Genomic DNA, 12,840 nt, shown 5'->3' on the forward strand with positions numbered 1-12,840 from the left:
CCCTACCCGCAACCGGCAACCCCAGCTGATGGGAAAATAAGGTAAAAATGGGCATCTGTACGTGCTCTACTGCCTTCTACCAACCCCACCCTCCCTCTATTCTCTCACCAGCTTCCACCTCCCCATCCCTCTCCTCACTCCATACTCCTCTCCTCTTTATCACCCCTCTCTTCCTCTTACATTGCACTCCTCATGTTACCCATTAATTTGACTACTAAAAGTTCAGAGAAGGGGGTGGGGCTTAATAAGATACTAGATTGGCACATCCAAAGTTAAGGGAGAATTATGGGCAAGCTGAAAGGATATCATTGAAGAGGTTTACGTTTTGAAACTTGGAAGATGCTCCCCAAAGGTTCTCGCGTGGGCAAAATTGCCATCCACCCCTAAATTGGTTTGATGGCGCTCCTGCTGTTATTAGAGAGAGAGAGAGAGAGACTAAGTTCAGCAGATGATGATCTGCTTAATGTCATCAAGTGTGATTACATTTAGGGTCTGTGTAGATAATTCTATAAGATTGAGCTGAAAATTATGTAGGAATAGGATCCATTGGTCAGCCCAGATCCCATCTTTTGAGCTATAGAAAGAAAAAAGCCTATCCCACAATATTTAGGTTAGATGGTATTTGGTTGATACATAAATGGACGGTCCAATTGATGAATCTTATATAATTTTCAGTCTAATTCTATAGAAATATCCCAACAGGCTCTTACTTTGGATTTCTTCATTAGATCTTAATGCTTTAACGGCATAATCTAGAAGAATCCAATGGGGTCATGGACATTTCGATATTCAGTAATTTAATTAGAATAGGCTCGTCTGATGCTAAGATAAATAAAACACTGAAACAAACTAATGTTGAATGTAAGTCGGCTTAATTTGGGCTCAAGCCTAGGCCTAGTAAAATCAACCGGTTGGTCTGAAACTTTTCGAGCCTATATTTTTAAGACCAGTTTCTACATAGCGCTACGCCCCAATCTTTTTTCTTTTCCCCTGTATGGATCGCCCAACCCAACCCATCCCCAACAATCAAACATCATTTAGTACTAGGGATGAAATGGACCTTGGCCCAGATGTTTGGCCCGGTCTGAAGTCCGACCCTGGCTCGAATGCTTTATCAGGATCTTCCACGTAGAGTTTGGGGTTGGGCTCAGACATTTCAGGCATCCTAGTCGGAGCTAGCCTTAGGCCCGAACTCCTGATTCCGGTTGGGCCTAAACCGCTCAAGCCCTGAAAATTTTGGCCCGTGCTCGATACATGTGGATCGATCCTGCCCAGCCTGATCCAGTCCTACTTACAGCCCTCTAATGCGAACAACAGAGACAAATTGTGTTATTTTTACCTGCCCTGACGCGAGCCATGTTGGTATCACAAACCGTGTTTTTTTTTCTAATGGATCGGCTGAACCGTTTTGTTCCCATGGGGACATGACAGTGCCTATTATTTGCCCTGTGGTGCCCCTTTGATGAACACACGTAAACATGGCTTTTGCGCTTGCTTGCTCCCGGTCTCTATTTTTCCCCTCCCAGTGTTTCTCACTCTTCCTTCCTCTTACCGGTAGCCGTGTCTCGGGACGAAGAGGGAGAGAAATTAAGGATGGGGAGGACGGATGACCGAGAGACGGAGGAGAGATGGTAGAAGACCTGTGCCCACTTGCTCGTCCACTAGCCCAGTCTTCAATCAACGAGACACATACGTGTTGCTCCTTTTTGAAGGATCTGCTACCCTCATCGCGCTTCTCTTCTCGGCGATGCTTCACATTTCGGTGGGTTCTTGAAAAAGCTTTAGATTCATGATTTTGTTCTTGAATCCTAAGGTTTTGAGTTCTCTTCTTGTTGGGATATACCGACCGATCACTCTCACACCGACTCACCGTCGGGCCAGCCCAACCGATGTCCGACTCTACCGAAAGCACCGACTGCACCGACCGATCGAGTATATGTCGGTCGAGCAGACCCTCTCCATTCCCGACTGGCCGAACTGCGGAGTCCGATATCCGACTCCCACAACGCGACCGACTGACCATCGGAGGGTCCCTGAATTTTCACCCGACATTCCACAACCAGACGCCGACGACTGCTGTACGACTGCTGTGGGCCGCCACCCTGACAGAGGCGTGTAGAGTAGCCGCCCTGAGATATTGTCCCACCTAAGACATGGGTCAACCCTAGTGATTTGACAGCCCTACGGTGATTTGACAGTCCCACGGCGATTCTGACAGTTTTCGGCGATTTGACGACTATCTCATTGTCTGCGCCATTAATGACGGTACCATGTCTCATTCTACTATAAAATGGGGAAGGCAACAGTGCTGGAGGAGGTCCCTTCGAAACCCTTGGGCTTATTCTCCCTCTCTCCATCTCTCTCTCGCTGAGCTCCTTGATTCTTTTCTACTGTTGCCTAGTCTCCTCTTTGACTTGACCGCCGGAGGGTCTCCACCGGAGTCAACTCCGGTCAGTGTGGACTTTTCTTGCAGATGTTCATTTCCGACGATCAGGCAATGAGGGGATTGACTGCAACACTTCTCATTTTTGATTTCTCCTTCACTCTCGCTCGAGTGTAGTTATTGTTCTTGAAAACCAGAATGTGGCTTTCGTGATTTGATGGTATGTGCTGCTTTCATGATTCTCTCTCTATATATATACATATAAACTGAATTGCAGGGACAGGGCCCACCAGTTGCTTTCTTGATTTTTTAACGATTTCAAGATGCTGTACAAATACAAAGTTACGTGGTTTCAAGATTCGATGATACGCGCTGTTTTCTTGATCCTTGATAAGGATTTCAAGATGCTTTACAGTTTACACCATAAAGATCTGGAACTTTACGGAGTCCAGATTAGAGAATGGATCGGTTCATGCCAACGGGAGCACGAAGGAGACGGCCGACTTGGCTGTTCACGGGCAGTTCGAGCAACACATTAAGTCTTTCCAAAGGCTTGATGGCATCTTATTCTGATTTGCAGGAGATGGCATCTTATTCTGATTTGCAGGAGAAAACAACTGAGGAACAGCTAGGAGTTATCTTGGAAAGGTCGTAAGAATTCATCAACTAGATCTCTTTGGATGCATGTTGATTAGTGTTTGATTTGTGAATTTCAACTATTGAATAGCTATCTTGTATAAAAATAAATTGTTTCATTTTGGCAGCATTCGCTTCAAGATGTGGAAATCGGTGTCCGCTGCTGTGTTCTTGATTTTATCTGCTGTAATTTGATTTAAAGAAACTGTATTTTGCCCTGAATTTCCTTTTTTATTGGATGAAAAGGTTTTTGATAGTGATGAATGGCATAGAAAAAGCCAAGTTATGGGTTAAAAATTATGCTGTCCTGAATATCACGTCATAAAGGTGCCCGAGTAGTTGTTGGTGATTTATTGGTTTATTTAACCAGCAAATATGTTGTGTTTCTTTAAATTCGGCTCTTTCACTTCTATTTTGCATCTTAGGATGGATGTTATCTGTACAACAGATCTCACCTTTTTAATTTTTTGAGAAGCACAATAAAAGTGCTACCATCCTAACTATAACTTGGATCTCTTGACTAAGGAGAGGCGTGTCGACCAGCTGAGATAACTCCAGTTGGTCACTTCTCACCTTCATCCTCACCTTGTACCAGTTCATTGTTTCTGAATACGGGGAGATCTGCTAGGATTGCTTCCTAGATGCATGTACTAAACTCTAAGCAAAAGGTACGTCCTCATTCAACTGGCTCTCTTGCTTTCATGGTACACCCTTTTGTTGAAGAATGTTGCTTTCATGGTACACCCTTTTGTTGTAGAAGCAAAATTTCTTCAAGTTTGATGAACCACAGATCTTTTAATCTGATCCCAAATAATGGGAACGAGGCATGTTCATGGAGATTAATGTCAAGGATTTTTGCATGGATGAACAATCTGGCCATATGGACTTCTGGACATTATCTATCTGTGAGACAGGGAACATCTGTAATGCAGAATTGCTGTACATAGTATAAATACTCTTGTTTATACCTTTTTGTTGACCTCAAATTAGTATTTTGGTAGCTTTAATTTTGAGAAGTGTTTCAATAGAACAAGTTATCAGAAAATGTTTTATTTCTGTTACCCTTCTGAATCTCTGATTTGGTAGTTTTATTGCATAATGATCCATTTATTTTATTTTGTATTGCATCAAATAGTTACATTATTTTCAGAATTCCATATTTATATATCTTTTCTCAAAAACATATACACTTTGACATCTCCTTTGATTCATTAGACTGGCTCTGGACTCTACTGTAGGTTTTTAATTTATAATCCTGTTGGCTTTTAAGCCATTCCAAAAATATATTAACCTGTGCACCAGGACTATATCTAGTATTTGGGCTTTAATAAGAGTTGGGTTGGCTCCACCAACCTCTTTGCATTAGTTATGGTAAGTTGTATGCCTTGAGCTGTGGACAACTGGCTAACACTTCCTCCCCCCTTGAATCTCGTGATATATTTTTGGCATTAGCATATTGGTTTCAGACTCGATTATTTTGGTGTATGGAATATCATGTATGGTGTATCATGTATGAACGTAATGCTTCTTATGATAATAATCCAGAGTTTGGATTTAGTATGGAGCATAGCCTGCATCTTGACTAAGTTGATGTGTAGATATTCCTTTCCATCATCATGTAGAATTAATTATGGCAACTTCGAGGTTATATTGTCTCATTAACCATTTTTTCTTGTTTTCATATCTTCAGTGCATGGTTATTTAATATTATGTACCTGCACTGTGATCTCTAAGGTCTAAATGAAAATTTATCTTATCCAAGGAATATAAAACTTAAAAGGTTAATTAAAATTCTTTGGCTTGGGAATTTGCTTATCAACTATCAAAAAATATGGGTATGGTAATTGAAATTCTGCATCTGTATTATATTTATTTACTAATCAAAACCATGTTTATCAAATAGACTTGCTAAGAAAGAGGGAGAGGAGTGCAGGATTTAGCCTTGATACAAAGGATAGCATTTAAATTATGCTGAAAGTAGCGGTTGGTTTGTTACACAGTGAAAATCCTTTAAACTCGTGCAATCTGAACTTTAGTGAGACCAAAATGGGTGGTTAACCAAATCTTGATCGGTATAATTGGTTGATGACCGATTAATTTTTTTGGGTGTTAACAGGTTTCGGTCCTTCATGTATATTATGTCCAATTAGAAATTCAACTTTTAAAGTGTCTAAGTTTAATGATGTTCAAATTTATTTTTTGTACAGACATAGAGATTTATCTTATCAGTAGGTAATTGTTTTTGCTCCAAAAGCCTCCTGAATTTGGTGACATATAGCATATATGACATGGGATGCTTAAAATGTTTCTGTGTTTCATCTCCTTCATTCCTTGTTTAAAACAATTTGTTTCCAGATAGGACTAGAAAGTGCTGGTCTGAATTGACCAGTTGACAAGCAGACTACTCTCGACCAAATGTTTTTAAAAGTCTAGGCTAAGAAAAATAGGCTCAAAAAGTTAATATTCATATCCTCTTAGAGACATTATATTAAAAGAACCTATCCCATGGATATACCTGAATTTTCATCAAGGATTAGACACTTGGACGCATCATCTGTTAAAATTCTCAATCATCCAATGTGTGATAACATCACTATCCTATGTTAATTTTTGACTTATCTTTAGAGAAGATGCTGAATCTAAGATTATATCAATTGAATGAATTAGCAATTTGTGTTAATCTATTTGGCAATCAGTCCAGTTGATTATTAGTGATAACTGGTAAGTGTGTATCTTTACCTATTTATATTGACATCCATGAGGTACAAACTGGCAATATGTCTGGTCATTTGGAGGTTCTCATGTCAAAATTTAGATTTTGTGCCATGTGTCCAGGTAATAGTGCTCCTTGAAAAGTTGTTTTGGAAGCTTGGTGTGAAGATGATGGGTTTAGAGAAGATGATAGAAATTTGAAACTGCAAAGTGAGAGTAATTGGGTTGTTGAATTGCCTAGGTAGGCCTCATGGAGCAAAAAGGATCCCAGAAAGGGAAGAAGAGCTTCTAAAGAGAGATTTGGGGTGATTCCTTTGTTTGGTGGGGAATGGGGGCTAGTTGGAGGTATAAAAAGTTATATTTGATGTTTGTCATCTGGATATTCAATTCCCGTAATAATTTTCAATAAAATTGCTTCTCAAAAAGGAAAATTGTTGCATTTGATGGGCATTGGTTGAAATATGTGATCATTTATCCATAACTGTTCTAAGCTATGGGAACCTCTTTCATTTAGTCTTTTATCACAAAACACTGATACAAAATTGTTATTTATTCAAAACGTATGCCAATATTTGAAGCACCGAAGAATTATGAACTTTTCAGCTCTTGTTTTCTTATGTTTTGGTTCACTTGGCAGCTGGCGCCTTTGTAGTGTTTGCTCTGATTCAATCACTCGCTTTGCATATCTTATTTACTCATATCTTTAGCATTATTTGAACATAATAGAGTGCAAACTCCAATATCTAATTTCAAATCCTTGTGCTTTGCTTGATCTCTCCAAGCATATACAATTAGTGGCATTGCTTTATTAGTATATGGTAATTCTATATCCATAATAGAGTGCAAGCCTTGTGTTTTGCTTGCTAACTCCAAGCTTAGTGGCATTGCTAATTATATGGTAATTCTATATCTGAGAATGGTCCACAACCCCTATCTATGCCAATATCCTCCACATGCGTCTTTGTAACAATATTTATCCTAGCAATAATAAATTACCCAGCATATGTATATATACATACAAGCATGCGTGCATGCTGTATTTTGGCCAGTTAAGTGTGCTAGTTACTACAATCTTCACTTCTCTATAACAGACGATGCCTACAAAAGCTGTGGCTACAGAATGCAAGATTACTTTTTAGGTTATTTTAAGTGTCATCTATTGTCAGCTAATCATGAGTTATGTGATAGTGGAATAGACATTCATTTATGAAAAAATTATCTATAGGTCCCTAGATTGATCCAAAATTATTTTTAAGTCCTGAACTTTTCAAATTGAATAAAAAGTCTTTGAAATGCTAAAGAGTTATTTCTGTGTAACCAAGGTACATACCTGTATAACCTGAACATGAACGTGCATAACCAGATATTGAAACTAGATAACCTGCGTAATCTGAACATAAACCTGTGTAACTTGAACATAAATCCGTGTAACCTGAACATAGACCTATGTAACCAATCTGTGTGGACGGCAGGGACTTAAAAATAACTTCTTAGCAATTCAGGGACTTTTATTCAACTTGAAAAGTTAAGGGACTTAAAAGTAATTTTGGGTCCATCCAAGGACCTATAGATAATTTTCCCTTCATTTATTTACAGATTTTGCTTTCATATTATAGTGTTCCAGCTCTCATTTGTAGGATATTGCTTGTTTATCATGATCATTTAGGTTTTCAATTCTTAGCCATGCCAATGCAAAAAAGAAGAAGAAGAAGAAGACGAGAGAGAGAGAGAGAGAGAGAGAGAGAGTATGGTAGGATTATTTTAAAAGCTTCTTAATAGACAGTGATTGTGTATGGTGTTTTTTTTTTTTCTTAACATAAGGCTGCAACGTTTGCTCTCTGATTTTTTCTGTCAAAATACAGAGTTTCCTGAGTGGCTGTTTTAGTTATATGTACTGATTCTTGTTGTATTTCACAGTTCTTAGTTCTTGTTGTCCTCATTAACTGTCCTGAACTTCCTTTTCCTTTTCAATAAAATTTTCAGTTAGCATTCATTATTAAAATATTCTTTCGTAAATAAGAACTATATTCAGGATGTTGTTGCATATTTTTCTTCCATGTCAGCATTTCATTTTTTAGAATCAAATAAAAATAGTTTGTAAGCAAAAGATGTATTGTTGGTTAGTTCATTTATCTCCTTTTTTGGAAGTCATTGTCAAAGCTTGATGTCTTCATTGTATATGAGGATTTCTTGTCTAACTTACAAAGTTTGTCTTGATATTTAGCTGTAAAGGAAGCAGCAGAGTTGGGTACATGTGTCTACATAGGAGATGGTGCAAGTGATCTTTTAAAGCACATTTCTTTTATATAATCCTTTTTATTGGTTTATCTGGTCAATCATTGGAAAGTATGGGATAATATCAATCTTTATAATTTTGTAAATCCACAGGTGATTAAGCTAGTGAAAATTTTATTTGAGCTTGCCAGGCACAACACACTGTATACTGTATTTCTTTATGAGACTGATGCAATCATTAATCAATGTGGTGAAGCACAAAGTGAGCATGAAGCTAGCCGATGTTTAAAGATTGACCTACTTAGACAAGTAATATTATCTCATTTTGTGTCAAATTGGTCATTTGGATTTTAATGCAGATGGATGGCTTGACAAAGATGAAGGAGCTTGTGCTTGCTCTAGCTGCAAATAATCTACCATGGGAATTGGATGCAGCTACATCCAGCATCTTGAAATTTGAGTATCCTTTGTATGAATTATTGATCTGTATGATCATTAAATAGTCAGATGTTGGCATTATTTTCTTCGTCTGTCACATGACCTTTTTAGTGTGCAGCCCCCATGTGGTTTCCATTATTTTCAGGATAAAACTGTGAATTTTTTTTTCCTTTGAATTCATTTTTTAAGGTTGATTTCAAAATGAAAGGAACATAAAGAGAAACAAAGAATACCTTAGTATTGAAGAAGAATTTTTCTGGTGAAAAATTACTTTTTCTACATGTTAGACACCGTTAGAAACTAGATATCCACCTTTTATCTCATCCATGGAGTAGTTGGGTTATCATCTAAGCAATTCTAGAATTTTCTTTTAACAATATCTGTTTGCCCTAAGAAATATTGAGAAATGTTAGAAGAATATTTAGCCTGGGCAATTTACTGATCCATATGGTGAGACTGAGACCCATGTCATGGGGTTGTTTGAAAGAGCTTGCTTGTTTGTGCACAAAACTGGTTTTCATACCATGTTCCATCAGATCATCATCCCTCTTCCAGAGCCAGATGCAAGGCATGTGATGTTTGAGGAACTTTTAACATTGGTGCCTGGAGAAGCAGAGATTCCATATGGTTTTCTGGTGGAAAAGACAGAAGCAGATTTAGACATCTGATTAGCAAGCAAAGAGGCAGCCATGCAACCATTAATGAGGTTAATGTTACTTTCGGAAGCAAAGCAAGAATGAGTCCATGAGGATGGTGAGTCTTCTTCATTATGATTCTCTTTGTGGTCCCTGAAAACCATCAAGACTTGTCACAATTATTTGATGTTGGCTTTATATGTTCTCATTGTCCAAGTTGAATTGGAATTCACTTCATAATTTGACATCCCTTGTATGAATGACTGTCAATCTAACATCAAGTCTCCATATTTTCATCCTAGCTTTGTACCAGCAGTGGTGTTAAAATTTAAATTTGTCTGACAGTGGAATAAGCATATCATTATCGGTGACTGATTTTTGTTTTACAATCAAAATTTGTATCATTTATTTTTCCAGAAAAGGTTTTTTAAAGTTTTTGCACCTCACCTCTGAAACCAATCCATAGAGCATCTCCAAGATTACATTTACCACTCATATAATTAATTGCCCAAGTTGTCCTCTATAATGAATCCTTGATATAAGAGTTGGCTTTGCTGCATATTATGCCGTATCTGATTTGGCCAACCCAAGATCCTTAATCCATGCATTTTGGATGAAGGTTTTTGAAGTTTTGATCTTTCGTTAACATCATGAAGCAATCCATCAGGCAGCGTTTTTTGCTACAGGCATTTGCTTCATAACTTGGTCTTTGATAAGTGCTTTGAAGAAGTGCTTGATTTCCTTCTGTTCTGTTCACAGGATATATGGGATCCATCAGCCAGCTTCTTTTGCTAGAGCCACAGCTCAAGATATTGAGATGGCTTTGAACAGGACAAGACCAGCAGCCCATCTCCATGCCCGCTGCTGCGAAAAGTTTAACCAGGACTATGACAGGCATATTCTTCATTAGTTTCATATACTATCATTTCCAGAAACAGGACTGGATGGTGCGGATTCATTCCAGAAAACCATATTGAATCATCAAACTTCCACTATTTGTTAGTAAACTGAAAATTGTCAGAAATTTACATCCCACTGCTGTCTAAATCTGTGTCTACGGTGCATCAACCCATAATTTATGCATGTTTAGTGCCACTGATGCTTCTGGCGTAAAATGTATCTATAGATATGTTGCTGTTTGTACTCGGATGGAGAGCCATGGAATACTAGAGAATCATCAAGCAGCAATATTTACAATATATACAGCCATGGAATACTATTGAATCATCAAGCAGCAATATTTACAATATATATATATATATATATATATATATACACACTTGCTGGAGTTTCTAGGGTGCATCTTTTTCAAGAGTTTTCTTCGTGATTTCTACTCTTCAGACCATTGCCCACCGGTATGCATGTATCCTAAGTAGTAAGTTTACGTTAAACATTTTAAATTTTAGATAAAATTATGGAAACATCCTCTCTACCTTAACTTAATTTCACTTATACTTCCAGTATTTTAAAAAATATTAAACTGATCTTTCTAGTTATCAATATATTTCAATGTGGTTCAACCATCTATTTTTGTTAATAAATTTTTTTAAAATGATAAAAATATCCATCTCCTTCTTTCTCTCCGATTGATCGCCTCCTCCTTCATAGCCAATATCCTTCTTTCTCCCTCTTCTTTCCTCCTTTTCTTTCTCCTCTTTCCCTACTTTCTCACCTATTTCTTCTCCTCTCCTTCCTCTTTCTCCCTCCTTTCTCCGTCCATTCTCCTCCTCTCTTTTCTCTTCCCCTTTCGATCTACTTCTCCTCATCATCCTTCTTCTCCAAGCCGTCCATAAACCCTCCTCTATATGGTGGCCTCCTCTATCGTCATCTCTTCTTGCCTTTTCCATCCTCTTATCCCCCCCTTGCTCCTCCATTTTATTCTTTGCCGGCGGTCTTTCTCCCCCTCCTCTTTCTCCTCATCTTTTCTCCCCATCTTCTTTCTTCTCCAAATCAACCAATGAGCTCTATCCCTTTAAATTGCTCCCTCTACATCCACCTTTTTTCACTAGCAAAAAAATTTTTTTTCTTTTTTTTTTCACTCATTTCTCCTTCTCCATAATAGCTCTCTCCACCTCCTTATCCACTTTAACTCCTCATCTTTTTTTTTCTCCAAACCATCCATAAGCCATTTCCTTCATGGCAGCTCCTTCTATCTCCATCCCTTTCCGTCGGTAACTTATTGTTCCCCTCTTCTTCCTCTTCATCCTCTCCTTCTTGTCCTCCTTCTCCTCCTCTAATCTATTACTTACCCACGATCATTTTTCTCTCCTCTTTCTCATCCATTTTTTCTTCTTATCTTCTTCCTTCTCTAAGTCTATCTATGAGTATGGAGTATTTTCATCCATTGAGAAAGAAATCTAATATCGTTTATTGATAAAATAAACAGCTGAATCATATTGGAATATATCGCTAATAAGAAGAATCAGTTTGACATTTATTAAAGTATAGGATATAAATGAAATTGAGTTAAAGTTATAATTTTTTTTTAATTTTATAATAAGATTTTTTTTACAATAATGATACATGAAGGATTTTGCTACGCTGCTTTTTTATAATAGTTTATTATAAAAGATATTTTAGGTATTATATATTATCATTTTTTATATATTTTATTATTTTTTTCTTTCTTCTTCTTTCCTGTGGCTTCATCGCGTCCAAATCTCCCACCCCTATCGGTGCCACCTGCGGCTCCTCTGCGCCTCCCCCCCGGCCCCTCGTACCTCTTCCACACCACCACCCGACCCCCTGCCTCCATCATTTCTCTGCACACCACAAAATCGCCCCCCCCCCCAACCCCATGGCGCACACCTCCTTCGAGCCACCACCCCCGCAACCCCCCTGGTGGCCCGCACCTCCTTTGCTCTCGCCCCTTCTTCAGTGCTCGTGGCTACTCTACGCCCCCCCACCTCCGGTGCCTACAGTTGTTTTGCACCTACCCCACTATGGTTTCTTCGACCCACCACAATACCCCCCCCAAACACCCTTGTGGCGGCCCGCAGATTCTCTACGCACCCCTCCCCACCTCTGGGCTCCATGCCCAGTGCGCGCCTGCAGTTCCCACCCCATGGCTTACACTTGACCCCACCGTAGCTTCTCCGTGCCACCACAACACCCCACCCCCCAATCCCTGCGGCACCCCGCGGCTTCACTGCACCCCCCCTGTGCCTAGCGCATGCCTGTAGTCCTCACCCTGACTGCGGCTTCTCTGGACCACCTCCACCTTTGATGGCCCACGGAGAGGATTTTTAAAAAAAATAATTTAATTATGGCATAAACAATAACTTTGATCGTTAAAATATTTACTGCACCAGTCACGGATATGGGTACTTTAACTTATTGAAATCTGGATGGTCCATATTTAATCCGATAGTCAGAAATAAATAAATAGTAAAAAAACTAAAATATCTTTTAGAGCATGGCAGGCATATCCCTCGATTAGTTTCATACACTATCATTTCCAGAAATAGGACTGCATGGTGCAGACTCATTCCAGAAAACCATATTGAATCATCAAACTTCCATGGCTTGTTAGTAAATCAAAAATTATCAGAAATTTACATCCGACTGCTATCTAAATCTGTGTGTACAGTGCCTCAACCCTTAATTTATGTATGTTTAGTGCCACTGATGCTTCTAGCGTAAAATGCATCTATAGACATGTTGCTGTTTGTACTTGGATGGGGAGCCATGGATATTGGAGAATCATTAAGCAGCAATATTTTCAATATATATATTATTACTTGCTGGAGTTTCTGAGGTGCATCTTTTTCAGAAGTTTTCTTCTTGATTTCTGCTCTTCAG

The 12,840-nt window shown here is 38.7% G+C and overlaps 1 long non-coding RNA gene across 1 annotated transcript; it reads left to right on the forward strand.

Annotated features, from left to right (window-relative positions):
- Positions 1–2,768: 2,768 nt before the first annotated feature.
- Positions 2,769–10,210, forward strand: LOC109505608 (uncharacterized). The gene is made up of 3 exons (XR_012140135.1): positions 2,769–3,031; positions 3,148–9,157; positions 9,799–10,210. It is a non-coding gene; the product is annotated as an uncharacterized lncRNA (long non-coding RNA).
- Positions 10,211–12,840: the final 2,630 nt, after the last annotated feature.

This window comes from Elaeis guineensis, chromosome 3 (assembly GCF_000442705.2).
Source record: "Elaeis guineensis isolate ETL-2024a chromosome 3, EG11, whole genome shotgun sequence".
Taxonomy (NCBI): domain Eukaryota; kingdom Viridiplantae; phylum Streptophyta; class Magnoliopsida; order Arecales; family Arecaceae; genus Elaeis; species Elaeis guineensis.